Source organism: Saimiri boliviensis, chromosome 12, assembly GCF_048565385.1.
Source record: "Saimiri boliviensis isolate mSaiBol1 chromosome 12, mSaiBol1.pri, whole genome shotgun sequence".
In the NCBI taxonomy this organism is placed as follows: Eukaryota; Metazoa; Chordata; class Mammalia; order Primates; family Cebidae; genus Saimiri; species Saimiri boliviensis.
The window spans coordinates 54,262,242-54,278,948 of NC_133460.1; the positions used below are offsets into that span (position 1 = coordinate 54,262,242).

Sequence of the window (16,707 nt, forward strand, 5' to 3'; positions counted from 1 at the left end):
TCAAATGGACTCAGAATACAACTTGAAGAAGCTCCCACTTATCAAAATGGGACAACTTGAACATGAAAAATAACAATAACTCCTGTGGATTAAAACGAATCAAACACTGAGGTCATAATAATACTGAAGGCCAGTTGAGGTGGCTCACGCCTGTAATCCCAGCACTTTGGGAGGCTGAGGCGGGCGGATCACCTGAGGTCAGGAGTTTGAGACCAGCCTGCCCAGCATGGTGAAACCCTATCCCTACTAAAAATACAAAAAATTAGCCAGTTTGCCTGTAATCCCAGCTACTCAGGAGGCTGAGACAGGAGAATCGCTTGAACCCAGGAGGCGGAGGTTGCAGTGAGCCGAGATCACACCACTGCACTCCAGCCTGGGTGACAAGAGCAAAACTCCATCTCAAAATAATAATAATAGCGCTGAAAACAAGCTGGAAGCGGTGCTCATGCCTGTAACCCCAGCACTCTAGGAGGCCGAGCTGGGCAGATTGCATGAGCCCAGGAGTTCAAGACCAGCCTGGGCAACATGGCAAAACCCATCTCTACAAAAAATGTAAAAATTAGCTGGGTGTGGTGGTATATGCCCGTAGTCCCAGCTACTCAGGACTCAGGCAGCTGATGCTGAGGTGGGAAGACCACTTGAGCCCAGGAGGTCAAGCTATATTGAGCCATGATCACATCACTACTCCAGCCTGGGCAAAAACGGGAGACCCTTTCTCAAAAACAAAACAAAACAAAAACCTTAATTATTCACAGTCAGAAGATATTTGGGAACCAGCTCCTTATTTTGAAGATGGATAAACTAGAAGAATCTGCCTGTGTTGCTCCTCTCTTAGACAAATTATATACTACAGGGTCGATAAGGGAAATTTTCTTCTATAGAAGTATTCCAGATAATGGATAAAGAAGGAAGCACCATTTTCACCACCTGATGAGCAGCTGCATCCAGACACTGAGCATGGACTGCCAACCACGTACGAATAAGAAGAGATGATCAGACATTATATGCCTTCCGATAGAAGAGCAAACCACCATGGCGGGAGTCGTCTCACCAGAGAAAAACCTCAGTCTCCTCTAGGTCCTCAAGTTTATATCTATCTGCCAACTTGCAGAGATTCTGATGACAGTTACGTTATACCAGGCCTTATTTTTTAGAAAAACATACTGAAATATTTGCTTCAAAAATAATATCGTCAGAGAATATAATAATGGGGCAGGCTATTGATGGAGGTGTGAATGAGATGGACTGGCTATGAGTGATGGTGCTGGATGATGGTTATAAGCTGTTTCTCTTTTTTCCTTTTTTAAAGTAGAGATGAGGCCTCACTATGTTGGCCAGGCTGGTCTCGAACTCTTGAGCTCAAGTGATCTTCCCACCTCAGCCTCCCAAAGCGCTGGGATTACAGGCATGAGCCATCACACCTGGCCAGTTGCTGTTTCTCTTCAGGTGTGTTTGAAATTCTCTATGATAGGAATTTGAAAGGAAAGGGTTGAGACTTTGCTTTGGGGAATTCGAATCTCCCAAGTCCGCAGCAGATGATTTAAAGGATCACTAGCTAGCTGTGTGTGTCTGTCGGGGTTGTGGGAAGCCAGGATTTGTGACTTCCTTCAACTTTCTGCTTTCTGGTGGGGTGTGCGGAGGGCAATGGGCAGAAGAGGGGACCCTCCTATGGAGTCTCTCAAAGTGTGGTCTGAAGACCACCTCTGTCAGAATCACCTGGTGCTGACCAAAAATACAGATTCCCGGGCTGCACCCTAGTCCAGGGTAGGAGCCTAGGCATCTCTCTCTTAATGTCCCAGGTGAGTCTGACGCTCAGTAAAGTTTGATAATACTTGTCTGAGATGTGGCTAGAGAGCCAGGCCGCTGTGGAGTCGAGGGAAAGGTAGTGAGGGTGCTCATTCAGAATGCCTCCCGCTGTCCCATCGGGCTGGGAGGCCCAGTCTGTGCCCCAGAATGCGGCTGCAGGCTGGGAGGGGAGAGAACCTTGCTTCGGGGCTCCTGAGCGTTGCTTCTCTCTGTAGCCTTGGAGTCTGGCACATAGGAGGCGCTCGGAGATATGGGTTGAATGAGGAAGTGGCTCAGTGAATGAATGGAATGAGTGAATGAATGACTGAGGCGTGCAGGAATGATTAAGGGCTGTGAGGTCTGTGCTAGGGGCTCAGCAAGAGCTGCCAAGGCAGGACTGAGCCTCCTCCAGGCTGATTTGGAGGAGGGGGAGGGAGAGGGGATTGCAGGCGCAGAGTGGGCTGCCCTCCTGCCGTGGATGGTCTGTCAGGGCTGAACTCGACTCTGGGACCTGCCTGCTGTGCTTCCAGTCAGGAAGGGCGAAATTATTTCCAGGATTGACCAGAAATCTTTCTCCCAGAAACAAGCCTAGACCCGCTCAGTCCTCTACGAGCATACGTAGTTATAGCTCTCCTAACTTCAGGCCCACGGCGTCTAAAGGTCTGAAGCTCAGCCCGTCCATGGCACCCGCTCTTCTTGTTCGAAGTGAGTAGACACGGCACCATACACCTAAAGGGGATGGTTCAGGCCCTCTTGAACTCTGCCTGCTGTTAATGGAAGCTTCAGAAGAGGTGATTTTGGGAAGACGCTGGAGTTAATTCCATTCTGAAGCCTCCGTCTGCCTTTTTTGATCACTGAAGCTGACTTCACTGTTGGTGAGGCCATTCTTCTTCCTTACACTGTGGAGGGAACCATCTCCGTCTCCATCTCTGTGCTGAAAGCCTCGGCTGGATTTCCAGACAGAAGAGGAAGTGGTGCGGTCTGCCCTGAGGAGCTTGGCACGCAGAGGGAGCCCTGGGATCTATTATCCTCCAGCGTGCAGATTTCATGGAGAAAGAGAACAAAGTGTGGAGCCGTCCAGAAACCATAGACCTGTAATCTTTCCAAATCCTGAAGGCGGCCTGTGTGCGCCCTCTCTGCATGGCTCCCAACTCTCTAATTCTCAGAGAGGCCAGGAGCATCTGTTTCCCAGATCACAGCCAACGTGGAAGGGAAGACAAATCTGTTCTGTTTGGTTTCCATAGATTCGACCCAGAGATTAACTGCCAAGGTCTCAATGACACACACAATATCAATCACAGGCTAAATGTCATAATGAGAGTTGGGCAGGCTGTCAAGATAGGCCTCCAGGTTCCTGTTACAGCTTCATATTTAAAGATCTGGTCCCAGGAAATCAAACGCTGTCTCCGAGGCGACTTGGCCTACATGCAACGTCAGCGTGTCTCCTCCTTAAAAGGTGACACACTCAGGCTCCTTCAGGGAGGGGCCAGGCAGATAACACAGAGGAAGGAAGGATTGGGTTTTAAAAAGTAAATTAAACAAACAAAAACCTGACTGTTGGCCTCAGGCAAGAGACGTTAGGGAGTGGTGGGGCATGTGGCATACCAGCGACCATATGCCTCTACTAAAGGGGGCAGCAGCTTGCCATCCCATGTGGGAATGCAGATTTTTTGGTATTTTTATGATCCCTATAGATTGTTGTGAGAAATCTCCTGATTTTTAAATATAAGTGCCCGTAGCAGATGCTATCCTTGCCCTGTTACAAGGAGAGCATCTACTACAGTTGCCTACAGGTACCTCCTCAGCTCAAGTGGACAGCAGCAGAAGTGGACAGTTCTTTATATACAAAAGCCTTCCTACCTCAGGTGCCTGTGTTTTCCTGCTTGAGGGCATTTTCTAGTCCTTGTGCTGGTCAGGCCTGCTGTATGCAGAGTTAACATCCCCCAGAAGTTATCACCAATTAGGGGCAGGAGTTGGTGGATAAACACCCCCACTTCCTCCACCCTGAGTGGCCCAGTTTGGAAGTATGTCCTGCAGAGTCTCCCAGAGACTGGCCCATGTGTTGGAGCTCCAGTTGCCCAGAGGGGGATTCTGCTTGCTCACACATCCTTTGCTGCTTCTTCTCTCTCGGGAGCTCTGCATGCCACAGCGTGCTCCCCGGAGCACCTCTCAAAGAAATAACACGCACCCAAACTCTGGTCTCAGGGTCTGCTTTAAAAGGAAACTAAAGTACAGCTAATTTTAAAACATTTAAAGATGAAAGATATGGTATACATATATCAAAACATCACATTGTATCCCATAAATACCTATAATTATTATTTGTAAATTAAAAATTAAAATGTAGGCTGGGTGAGGTGGCTCACGCCTGTAATCCCAGCACTTTGGGAGGCCGAGGTGGGCGGATCACCTGAGGTCGGGAATTCGAGACCAGCCTGACCAACATGGAGAAACCCCATCTCTACTAAAAACATATTAGCAGGCGTGATGGCACATGCCTGTAATCCCAACTACTCAGGAGGCTGAGGCAGGAGAATTGCTTGAAACTGGGAGGTGGAGGCTGCAGTGAGCGGAGATCTCGTCATTGCAGTCCTGCCTGGGTAACAAGAGCAAAAACTCCATCTCAAAAAAAAAAAAAAAAAAACTGTAAAAAGAAAAGACAAAGATACCATGATAACAGAAGGTGCAAGAGGCCAAGCAGTACTTGACCATTAAGACCTGGAGTGCCATTTCCTCCCATGAAATAGTGACCTTGCCTCTGAAGAGCTGTCAGCACAGGGATGCCTCATTAACTCAGACTCTATTTCAGACCTTTTTTTTTTTTTTTTTTGAGATAGGGTCTCACTTTGTCTCCCAGGCTGGAGTGCAGTGGCACAGCTCAGTGCAGCCTCGAACTCCTGGACTCAATATCCTCTTGCCTCAGCCTCCCAAGTAGCTGAGACCACAGGTTGCACCATCACACCTGGCTAATTTTTTTTTTAAGTTTTTTTAGAGACGATATCTCACCATGTTGCATAAACTGGTCTTGAACTCCTGGGCTCAAGGGATCCTCCTGCCTCAGCTTCTCAAAGAGCTGGGGTTATAAACATGAGCCACTCCACCTGGCTTATTTTAGAATTTTCTATTGTAAGGCTTGCATTTGGTAAAGGTTTTCTTTGCCCAAGTAGAAAAGATTTTAATCTGAATTTGAAACTGTAATTTGACATCATTATTTTACTTTATGCATGAAAAACCCAAACAAGCAAAAAATAGTTTTTTGTTATTGTTTTTTGTTTTTTTGTTTTGCTTTGTTTTGAGATGGAGTCTCACTGTGTCACCCAGGCTGGAGTGCAATGGCGTGGTCTCAGCTCACTGTAACCTCCGCCTCCCAGGTTCAAGCAGTTCTCCTGCCTTGGCCTCCCAAGTAGCTGGGACTACAGATGCGTGCCACCACACCCAGCTAATTTTTGTAATTTTTTTTTTTTTGAGACAGAGTTTCGCTCTTTTTACCCAGGCTGGAGTGCAATGGCGCGATCTCGGCTCACCGCAACCTCCGCCTCCTGGGTTCAGGCAATTCTCCTGCCTCAGCCTCCTGAGTAGCTGGGATTACAGGCACGTGCCACCATGCCCAGCTAAGTTTTTGTATTTTTAGTAGAGGCAGGGTTTCACCATGTTGACCAGGATGGTCTCGATCTCTTGACCTCGTGATCCACCTGTCTCGGCCTCCCAAAGTGCTAGGATTACAGGCTTGAGCCACCGTGCCCGGCCTAATTTTTGTAATTTTTAGTGGAGACGGGGTTTCATCATGTTGGCCAGGCTGGTCTCGAACTCCTGATCTCGTGATCAGGTCAGCTCACCTCGGCCTTCCAAAGTGCTGGGAATATAGGCGTAAGCCACTGCGCCCAGCTTTTATAGTTTTTTTTAACTAGGGGAAAAAAAACATCAAAATGCTGGTACTATGGGTGACTTTTTTTTGTTTCCTAATTTGGGATTCTTTTAATAAATAGTGATATTTTATAATAAATAACCATGTGTATATTTTTAAACTATATTGGCCCAAAAAAACAGTCTTGGAAGGAAGCTGCTTGTGACTTCTATTTTGCGATTTCCACCCCATCTCACTTGCTCCTGGGACCTGGCATGTCACTGGCCCCAACAATCATTGAAGACCCTCAGATCTACATGTTTCATCCTCCCTGAACTCCAGGGCCTTCTTTGACAAAAATGGAGCTATAGCTAGAGGGGCAAAAATGCTTTTAAAACAAGCGAACAAACAAAAAACCTCAAGCCGAACTCTTTTGCTTGCTAAGGTGGCAGATGGGAGAAGCGGCCTGGAGAGATGCATAATTCATTTCAGTGGGAAAATTAAATCTCTAAGTAGAACCCTTGAGCCTGCAGAGATTAGCCAGGGAGCCATGCCTAGAAATGAGAGCATGTGTCAGGAAAGAAGTCTTATCTATTTTCTTTTCTTTTCTTTTTTTTTTTTTTTTTTGAAGCGGAGTCTCACTGTGTACCCCAGGCTGGAGCTCCCGGGTTCAAGCGATTCTCCTACCTCAGCCTCCAGAGTAGATGGGATTACAGGTGCCTGGCACCACACCCAGCTACTTTTTGTATTTTTAGTAAAGACAGGGTTTCATCATGTTGGCCAGGCTGGTCTCGAACATCTGACCTCAAGTGATCCACCCACCACAGCCTCCCAAAGTGCTGGGATTGCAGGCATGAGCCACCGTGCCCAGCCATTTTATCATTTTGAAAAGCCACATACAGGCTTCTTCCTTAACAAAAAACACTATTTAAGAATTTTATTTTTTTCATAGAGACAGGGCCTCACTCCGTTGCCCAGGCTATAGTGCAGTGGTTCAATCATGGCTCACTGCAGCCTCCATCTCCTGGCTCAAGGGATCCTCCCACCTCAGCCACTCCAGAAGCTAGGAGTGCAGGCATGTACCACCACACCCAGCTAATTTACTATTATTATTATTATCATTATTATTATTTTTAGAGACTGTCTTGCTATGGTCTCCAACTTCTGGCTTCAAATGATCCTCCCATTTTAGCCTCCTGAAGCCCTGGGCTTATAGGTGTGAGCCACTGCACCTGGCCTATTTGAGGATATCTTTGATGGGAAAAAGATGAGTTCTACAGCATGGCCCAAAAAGAGGTGGAATCAAACAAAGAGAACTAAATTGTTCTGTACAACAAAGCAAGAGACTTTTGAGTTTCCTAGAACATTCTAGAAGGAGTATGAGAGGGCCCTGCAGCAGGGCTGAGGAAAGGAGCACTTGGAGCCGGAGATCACCAAGTGAGGTGTTTCTAGGGAAGGAACAGCCACTGGATTACTGAGAACAGGGGTTTCCAACCTTCAACTTGGCAGTGCCCCACAGCCATGGCAGCCCTCTCATTGGGACCCTAACCCTTCAGAAGAATTGTTACACAAACAGCCGTGTTCTCGGTGGCTCCAGGAAATCAAAGAGAAAGAGGCTGGCGCCGGCAGAGAGAGAAAGAGCAGAAGTTTGTGAAGCAGCAAATACAGAGCCATCCTGTTCTTATACAAAAATACATTTCCCCAAAATATTAACACTGGCTACATGCTCGTTTTAGGGTGATGAAATTATATGTGATTTTTGTTTACTTTTTTTAAAGTAACCATCTTTTCTAAATTTTCTGTGCTAGACATGTTTTACTTGAGCATATGGAGGGAAAAAACCAAAATTCCGTGAAAGTTCTATTTTAGAAGTGTTCTGCACATAGTAGACACGCGCCCAAAACCTGCGGGCCGAGGCAGGAAGGTGGCCCTTGGGACAAGGTCTGACCCTGCTCCTCACACCTCTCTGGTGGCACCAAATACCTCCTGTCAAGTGGGAGTTCCCAAAGGCAGCTCTGTGTCCTCCTCAGCCAGGCCTCCATGGTGTCAGAAAGTGGTTGTAGCCCCCCGTGCCTCCTGAGAAAGCAGGAGAAAACTAGGTTTTGTGGATCTTTTTTTTTTTTTTTTTTTTTTTTGAGGAGGAGTTTCACTCTTGTTACCCAGGCTGGAGTGCAATGGCGCGATCTCGGCTCACTGCAACCTCCGCCTCCTGGGTTCAGGCAATTCTCCTGCCTCAGCCTCCTGAGTAGCTGGGATTACAGGCACGCGCCACCATGCCCAGCTAATTTTTGTATTTTTAGTAGAGACGGGGTTTCACCATGTTGACCAGGATGGTCTCGATCTCTTGACCTCGTGATCCACCTGCCTCGGCCTCCCAAAGTGCTGGGATTACAGGCTTGAGCCACCGCGCCCGGCGGTTTTGTGGATCTTGAAGCTTATTCAATTTCTTTTCTTTTCTTTTCTTTTTTTTGAGACAGTCTCACTCTGTCGCCCAGGCTGGAGTACAGTGGTACAGTCTTGGCTCACTGCAACCTCTGCCTCCTGGATTCAAGCAGTTCTCCTGCCTCAGCCTCTCCCAAGTAGATGGGACTGCACCAGCACACCTGGCTAATTTTTGTATTTATAGTAGAGATGGGGTTTCATTATGTTGGCCAGGCTGGTCTCAGATTTCTGACCTCAAGCGATCCACCTATCTCGTCCTCCCAAAGTTCTGGGATTACAGGTGTGAGCCACTGCGCCCAAACTCAATTTCTTTAAGTAAAAGAAAACTAAATAGGTATAGGGCCTTGGAAGAGGCTGGTGCAAGTACAGGGTTCTGAAGCTTGGGGTAAATTCACCTCGGAGTAGGAGGGATCTTCCTTCCCCTCTGACTTCAGATGAAGAGGGCAGCCCCCCTCCCCACCCCAGTGTCAGAGCCAGCGTCATTGACTCTACTTAGCTTGGTCGTAGTCAGACTCAGCTGATGTCAGTGTGCCCTGGGGTGGTCACAAGAAGGGATGGAGAGTGGTATCGTTCCCTCCTTGACTTCTCCTCAGAAGTTAGGCCTGGCCCTGACTCCAAAGCTTTACTGTGTATGTCCCTGTGTAGGGTCAGTCTGAGCCAGGCCAGCATGGGAGGAGATCAGGCAGGGGTGGGGTGGGCCAGGCCAGGGAGGGCTCTGCCTTCTATAGGTTTTTAGCTGAGTAGAGCAATTTATAGTGTAAAAAAAAAAAAAATTTCTCCTCTCCTGAGAGTTCGAGACTAGCCTGGGCAACATTGTGAGACCCTGTCTCTATAAGAAAATATTTTATTTTATTTTATTTTATATTTCATTTTATTTTGAAACAGAGTCTTACTCTGTCACCCAGGCTGGAATGCAGTGGTGCAGTCTCTGCTCACTGCAACCTCCACCTCCCAGGTTCAAGCGATTCTCCTGCCTCAGCCTCCATAGTAGCTGGGATTACAGGCGCTCACCACCACACCCAGAAAATTTTTGTATTTTTAGTAGAGACAGGGTTTCACCATGTTGGCCAGGCTGGTCTTGAACTCCTGACCTCAAATGATCCACCCACCTCAGCTTCCCAGTGTGCTGGGATTATAGGCATGAACCACCACACCCAGCCTTCTACAAGAAAAGTTTTAAAAGCTATATACATATAACTGAAAAGTTACCACTTTGGCATTTTAAAATATAGTAAAGGCTGGGTTCAGTGGCTCAGGCCTGTAATCGCAGTGCTTTGGGAGGCTGAGGCGGGAGGCCTGCTTGAGTTCAGGAGTTCAGGACCAGCCTGGGCGACATAATGAAACCTCCGTCACTACAAAAGATAAAGAAAAAATAGCTGACCATGGAGGTGCGTGCACCTGCAGTCCCAGCTACTTGACAGGCTGAGGCAGGAAGATTGCTTGAGCCCAGGAGTTTGAAGCGGCAGTGAGCTATGATTGTGCCACTGCACTCCAGCCTGGATGACAGAGTGAGAACCTTCTAAATATGAAAAATCCTCCTCTCCCTTTGAAAGCATTCTGTATCTGTGCCTGTGTGTACACCCATTGCATTTTCATGTTTCTAAAGCATGGCGCTCATGGGGAAAAGCTGGTCTGTGTTAAAGTGCCTGTGTACCATGTTTCTTCCATGGCACCACCCAAGTTTGGCTAGGAATGAAAGGGGAGAGTAAAAACGTTATTGTGGATGGGTAAATTACTCTATTAGGAGAGTAATACCTACTGTGGGGTATGTGGGAAGGGGTGGAAATTGGCAGCAGTGTCCATATGTAAATATGTTCATATTTTTTTCCCACCCAGATTTCATCTTGAATATGTACATATTTTTAACTTATTACAAGTCAGTGCTTGTCTTTATGCATTTTAGATCTACAAAAATTATCCGAACTAGGAAATAAAAGATGTGGATTTTTCTTTTTAATGAAAACTTGGACGTAAAAACCCAGGAATTTTTTGTTGCCTGTAATTTAATTCCTAATGTATCAGACATATTCCAAGTTTAACAGATATTTTTTTTCTTTTGGATTCTGGCAAGTATGTTAACAGGAGGCAATTATGTGAATTAATATAAAATTCTTGTATTAAAAAATACAAAAGAGCCTTCCTTTTAAAAGTAATTTAATATTCCTTCTCTGATGGTGTTGATGTCATGAACTTGTTTGATTAACTCTTCAAATGGTTTCAAAGTGCTTGGGGTGGTAATTTATGAACTTCTAATTGATTTCCCCAGTCTTGGTTTGGCAGAGGTAGGCCTCCTGGAAACCCTGAGGAGGCTGGAGGCCACACTCAGCTTCCTTCTCAGACAAGGGAGCCCACCGGGATGGTCTTTCCCTGGGCGGCCAGGGGAGAGGGAGATCTGGCATGGGAGACCAAGTCTGTGACGTCTGACCAGGCTCACTGTGGTTCCTGAATCCTAAGCAGCTGGGCCTTCACTCCCTCTGAAGATGTGTGGAAACTCCACAGGCAGTTCACAGGAACCATTTCCCACTGGCCTCACCTCAGAACAAGCCTTCCTTGTTCAGGGACAGGCAAGACTCAGGAGATGCAGTCCTCACCATGGTCCTGTGGCTCTACCACTTCCTGTCCAGGCCACTTATTCATCACTAGTCCCATCTCAGATGCTACTCTGGGCCTTGGGAAGGTGAGGGGCTAGGGCTGCCACCTCTTTTTTTTGAGATGGAATTTCGCTCTAGTTGCCCAGGCTGGAGGGCAATGGCAAGATCTTAGCTCACCACAACCTTCACCTTCCGGGTTCAGATGATCGTCCTGCCTCAGCCTCCCGAGTAGCTGGGATTACAGACATGAACCACCTCGCCAGGCTAATTTTGTATTTTTAGTAGAGACAGGTTTTCTCCATGTTTCCCAGGCTGGTCTCAAACTCCTGACCTCAAGCAATCCACCTGTCTTGGCCTCCCAAAGTGCTGGGATTACAAGCATTAGCCACCTCGCCCAGCCATGGCCACCACCTCTTAAATCTGCCACCCACAAAAGCTCGCAGAGAAATCAAGGCCTTGGCTGGACCCAGGGAAATGATTATGTTACTTTTATTGTGTGCCCAGTGATTATCTACTCTCAATATCGTCTAGATAGTGGCCGGGCATGATGGTTCATGCCTGTAATCTCAGCACTGTGGTAGGCCGAGGCAGGCGTATCATTTGAGATTGGAGTTCAAGACCAGCCTGACCAACATGGTAAAACCCTGTCTCTACTAAAAATAGAAAAAAAAATGAGCCAGGCATAATCGTGCATGCCTGTAATCCCAGCTGCTAGGGAGGCTGAGATACAAGAATCAGTTGAACCCAGGAGGCAGAGATTGCAGTGAGCCAAGATCATGCCACTGCACTCCAGCCTGGGTAACAGTGAGACCTCGTCTCAAAAAAAAAAAAAAAAAAGGAAAAAAGAGACTGGGCACAGTGGCTCATGCGGTAATCCCAACACTTTGGAAGGCCAAGGTGGGCAGATCACAAGGTCAGGAGTTTGAGATCAGCTTGACCAACACAGTGAAACCCCACCTCCAATAAAAATACAAAATTAGACAGTGGTGGTGGCGTGTGCCTGTAATTCCAGCTACTCAGGAGGCTGAGGCAGGAGAATCACTTGAATCTGGGAGGTGGAGGTTGCAGTAAGTCAAGATCAGGCCATTGCACTCCAGCCTGGGCGACAGAGCAAGACTCTGTCTCAGGGACTCTGTCTCAGGAAAATAAAAGAGGCCAGGCTCGGTGGTTCATGCCTTTAATCCCAGCACTTTGGACTTTGGGAGGTCCCAGGCAGGCAGATCATGAGATCAGGAGATCAAGACCACCCTGGCTAACATGGTGAAACCCGTCTCTATTAAAAGTACAAAAAAATTAGCCGGGCGTGGTGGCAAGCACCTATAGTTGCAGCTGCTCAGGAGGCTGAGGCAGGAGAATCGCTTGAACCCGGGAGGTGGAGGTTGCAGTGAGCCAAGATCACACCACTGCACTCTAGCCTTGGTGACAGAGAGAGACTCTGTCTCAAAAAAAAAAAAAAAAAGAAAAGAAAGAAAGAAGCGGGTGCAGTGGCTCAAGCCTGTAATCCCAGCACTTTGGGAGGCCGAGGCAGGTGGATCACGAGGTCAAGAGATCGAGACCATCCTGGTCAGCAAGGTGAAACCCCGTCTCTACTAAAAACACAAAAAGTTAGCTGGGCATGGTGGCGTGTGCCTGTAATCCCAGCTACTCAGGAGGCTGAGGCAGGAGAATTGCCTGAACCCAGGAGGCGGAGATTGCAGTGAGCTGAGATCGCGCCATTGCACTCCAGCCTGGGTAACAAGAGCGAAATTCCATGTCAAAAAAAAAAAAAGAAAGAAAGAAAGAAAGAAAAAAAAGAAAGAAACCTTCTAGATAGGAATCACTGTCTCCACTTTACAGATGAGAAAATGAGGGCCGGGAAGGTTAAGAAACAACACACCAAGCTAGTAAGGGGTGTAAATGGGACTCAACCCAACAGCTCCACATCCCAACCCAATGCAATAGATACTTCACTACATTCCTTGGTCACAAAGCTCCTGAGGGCATGCCTGGGCCTTTCACTTCTGCATGCGTCCCTCCCGAGAGTGGAGCACAGTCACGGGAAGTTGCAGCAAGCGGCTATCATGGGCCTTGGAGACTTACTACCTGGGCTTCGGCTTCCTCATCTGTCAAATGGAGATAACACTCACCTCCTTGGTGGCTGAATTAAATGATATCATCTAAGCCCTTGGCACATCCACATGGACTCAAAGAGGGTTTCAGGGAGCAGAGACAAGGAGGCAGCCGGGAGGGTGGGTGGGGAATTCCCAGCTGTCCTGGGAGTTATGTTCCCTGCCGAGAATAGGAAAGAGTGGGTAAAGCAGTTGGCCGGGTCAGAGGTCTCGGTAGGGAGGCTGTGATGGAGAAGATGGGCACTCGTGAGCCTGAATATTGTCCTGTGGGTGACAGGGCCCATCGCCTCCCACATGACATGCCAGAGAGCAGGAGAGAGGACTCTCCCCAGCTAGTCAGTCTCTGGTTTCTGGGCCAGGCTGCTAGGAGGTCTGACCTTGTTACTGTGGAAGGGGTGGGCCCAGAAACACGGATGACCACCAGAAGAGGGAATGAGGACATCATCTGCTTTGAAGTCAGGCTGAAGAGGACAGGCAGAGCTGACTCCTGGCCCGGGAAGCTGGAGTAGCTGTTTCCAGGCCGGGCCTCCCTGGGAGAGGGGCCCTGGTTGGAATTTAGGGACTGAGAAGAGCAGGAGAGGGTGAGATGCCACCCAGCCCCTACCCCGCTGAGGGGCACCAGGGCAAAGCGGCTGCACCCCAGACTCTGAGGCACACTGGGCTCCGGCCTCTGCCCCTGACTAGGCTGCATGACCTTGGGCAGAACACTTAGTATCTGTGTCTCTGTGTCAGATGTGAAAGGGGGCTGTGCTATCCATCCCTCATAGAGCTGTCGCAGTTATGAGGAACAAGTGATTCCTACTTTTCCAAGAGTCAGGAAAGCTCTTGGAACAGTGCCAGGCACATAGCACAGAAAACACTGCCTGTCCTCAAGGCTGCTTACCCCTGCCCCAGTGGACTCACCTGGGCCTCCTTGGGGCTGCTGGAAAATGCTCACAGCCCAGCCCCTGGCCTCAGCCTCCCCTCAGCCCCTCATCTGCTGTGGGGTTGACAACAGCCATGGAAGCGCCACCCGCAGACAGGACCAGATTCCCACCCAACCAAGGACCAGGTTTGGCCACGACTGAAATGTCCCCAGAAGGGGGTCCAGCTTGTCTGATGCTGGAGGACCACTGCCCGTCTTCTCACCCTCAGCACAGATCTGCTTTTGCCCATGAAGATCCTTCAGAGCCAAGTGAGCTCCTGATACCGGAGGGGGGCCAGGGAGTGCTGTGTAGAGAAAGGCAGGTCCCTGGCTAGGGCTCCACTCCCGCAGGCCGAGGCGAGGACCAGCACTCCTGCCTTCGCGCCCAAATGTTGCATTTCTCAAGCCCACCCTGGCCCGCCACGCCGCCATCCTGTGCCTATAAGTCCCTGAGACACAGAAGAAGCTGGATGTCCTGAGGAACACATAGAAGACACCAGCGGCGTGTTGTCGAGAGCACACCGGCGGACGATCACGCCCAGGAGGCAGCGGCAGGCCGCCAGCCATCAACCAGCAACAGAACAACTCAGTTTGACCAGAGCTCTCAGAGAAGAGTCGGCCACTGAGTGGCCCAACTGCACGGGAGAACCATCTCCGTTCTGACCCCGCACATCTGCTGGGATCTACTTCTGCTCAATAAAACCTTGCACGCATTCTCCAAGCCAATTCTTCCAGTATAGCAAGGCAAGAAACCCCGGGATGCAGAAATCCCTTTGTCCTGTGATAAGGAAGGGGATCTAACTGAGCTGGTTAACACAAGCCGCCCATAGAAGGCAAACTAAAAAAGCACCCCGTAACGCACACCCACTGGAGCTTCAGCTGTAAACATTCACCCCTAGACACTGCCGTGGTGTTGGAGTCCCACAGCCTGCATGCTCCCCTAGAGGTCTGAGCAGCTGAGCACTGAAGAAGCGAGCCACACGCCCATCACACGCACTTTCGGGTGGACAAGGGAGCCTTTCCCGTTTCACTCCCACTGACTCTCCTCAGACCCACCCCACGTCCACCGCAGCCTCCATGCCCAACGCTCCTTCCTTTTTAAGTACTCAGCTCGGAAGCCCTTCAAGCGTTGTTAATGGTCCTCGGATTTGTCGGTGGGACCAAATGATTTCCTCACGCAAGAACAAGGAGGGACCACAAGCTACAGGTGGAGGCAGCAGAAGAAACACCCAGTACCAGGGACCCCAGGTGCTGGCGACCGTGAGTGTGGCAACCTCTCCAGACAAGCTTCTCGTGCCCCTCTCCTGACGCCCCCTGGAGCATTTTCCACTTTCCTGAACAATCAGAGCCCCCAGGCCCAACAGTTCTTGGATTTCAGGCCCATGAAGGGACCCCTGGGGCCACAGCACAAGGGCACCAGGGTCTAGTGGGAGAGACCTGCTCTGAAACGCAGGCCTGTCCGCTTCCTGCCCTGACGCGCCGCCGCCTACACTCTTGGTCCGGGGGCTCTGATCCTTCACCACCGAGACTCCGCATCTCTACCATGGCAGCGTCATCCGCAGCCCCATCCTCCCACCGGGACTAGGAAATACTTCCAAACCAGTCACTCTGTCCAAATGATGCTTTCAAGTTACCCAGGATACAGGGAGAATTCTCATCCCTGGAGCTTTAAGTACTTTCTTTTCGTGTGTGCTGCCGGACACAGGACCCAAGCCACTCCGGGGCCTCTCTCCCTCCTGCCCCAGAGATTTCTTCCTCTTTACTGGCTAAATGGACAAATGTCGAACCTCCTCAGAATGGGAAATATGATACAATGCATCCAATGCTTCGCGAGGGCCTGATGAGCTTTAATCCATCCCATTATCCTTTAGAAATGGTCATTAAACTGGAAGTTCAGATTTGGAGAGGGGACATGGAGAGTATTCCATGGTGTCTCTAGAAAAAGGACAGCAAGAAGGTTTTCACACTAGAAGGATGTCAGCTGTTCTCCACAGCTCCAGGAACAGGGTGGAAAAGGGGCTTCTAATTCCCACACCCAGGCCCCCAAAGAATACATGGCTGAACCCAAGGAGTGCCGGCCTCCCCACCCAAGGGCCTTACCTGGGTGTGCCGGGGCCTGGCTGGCGCAGGAGGTGCTGGTCTGTGGAGCATGTGGCTGCTGCACACCCAACCACCCCGACTGGCAACAGAAGGCCTATTTTTAGGGTCAGATCTGCTGACGCTGACCTTGTGTGCTGTCCAGTCTATGAGGAGACCTATGACATCTGCTTGCAAAATGATTCACCAGTGCGACCTGAAACCCTTGACTTAGGCAGCCCTGTACCTGGAGCTCATATGCTTGTCCCCAGCCCAGCCACAGAGGCAGGACATGTGGCCGCCAGGGCAAGGACAGACAGGAATTTTCCAGCTTTGTTTTCCCGGGATGGATGAGGCCAGGTGTCTACAGGCCCTCCCCTGAGCCCTGTTCCAGAACAGCTAGAACAGGGGAGGTTTGCCCACTGGCACAGAGCCCATGGGAGGGCCAGGGTGCCCAGCATGGGAAGAGCTCTCTATTCCAGCCTTTTCCGAGACGTTGTGGAGCCATTTCTGAGAGCCCAATGGAATGGATGCCACATCACACAGGGTGATCCATGAAACTCTGAGAAAGACTCTAAGCCTGGGGAGGGTTTGTGCTATATGGCTTCCAGTGAGATCCTAGCACACACGAAACCATGCAGGGCTTCGGTGAGGATAATGATCATAATAGCCTCCTCTTATGTTACTACAAGGACTAAAGGAGATCAAGAGTGGAGTGGTATTAGAATATTTAACAGTCTGTAGTGAGCCAAGATTGTCCCGCTGCACTCCAGCCTGGGTGACAAAGCAAGATCCTGCCTCAAAAAAAAAAAAAAAATCTAAGGTTACCCGTCATTAACAGTCATCCCAAGGTCTCTCTTCTTGGCTCTTTCTTCTGTCAACCTCCCTTCTCAATGGCTCTAGTATTCTTTGCTATTGGATCCCCCACCAAGCCCTACCAATGTAGCCACCCCTTTT

General features: G+C 49.3%; 1 protein-coding gene across 2 annotated transcripts in view; it reads right to left on the reverse strand.

Annotated features, from left to right (window-relative positions):
* DUSP29 (dual specificity phosphatase 29) overlaps positions 1-15,886 on the reverse strand; it is a 43,870-nt gene extending 27,984 nt beyond the window's left edge. The window contains exon 1 of one of the 2 annotated variants that reach the window (XM_010350477.3): positions 15,775-15,886. The gene's annotated coding sequence lies outside the window, so the exon portion shown is untranslated. The remainder of the gene's footprint in view (positions 1-15,774) is intronic. The other variant, XM_003939780.4, reaches the window with a different exon arrangement.
* Positions 15,887-16,707: the final 821 nt, after the last annotated feature.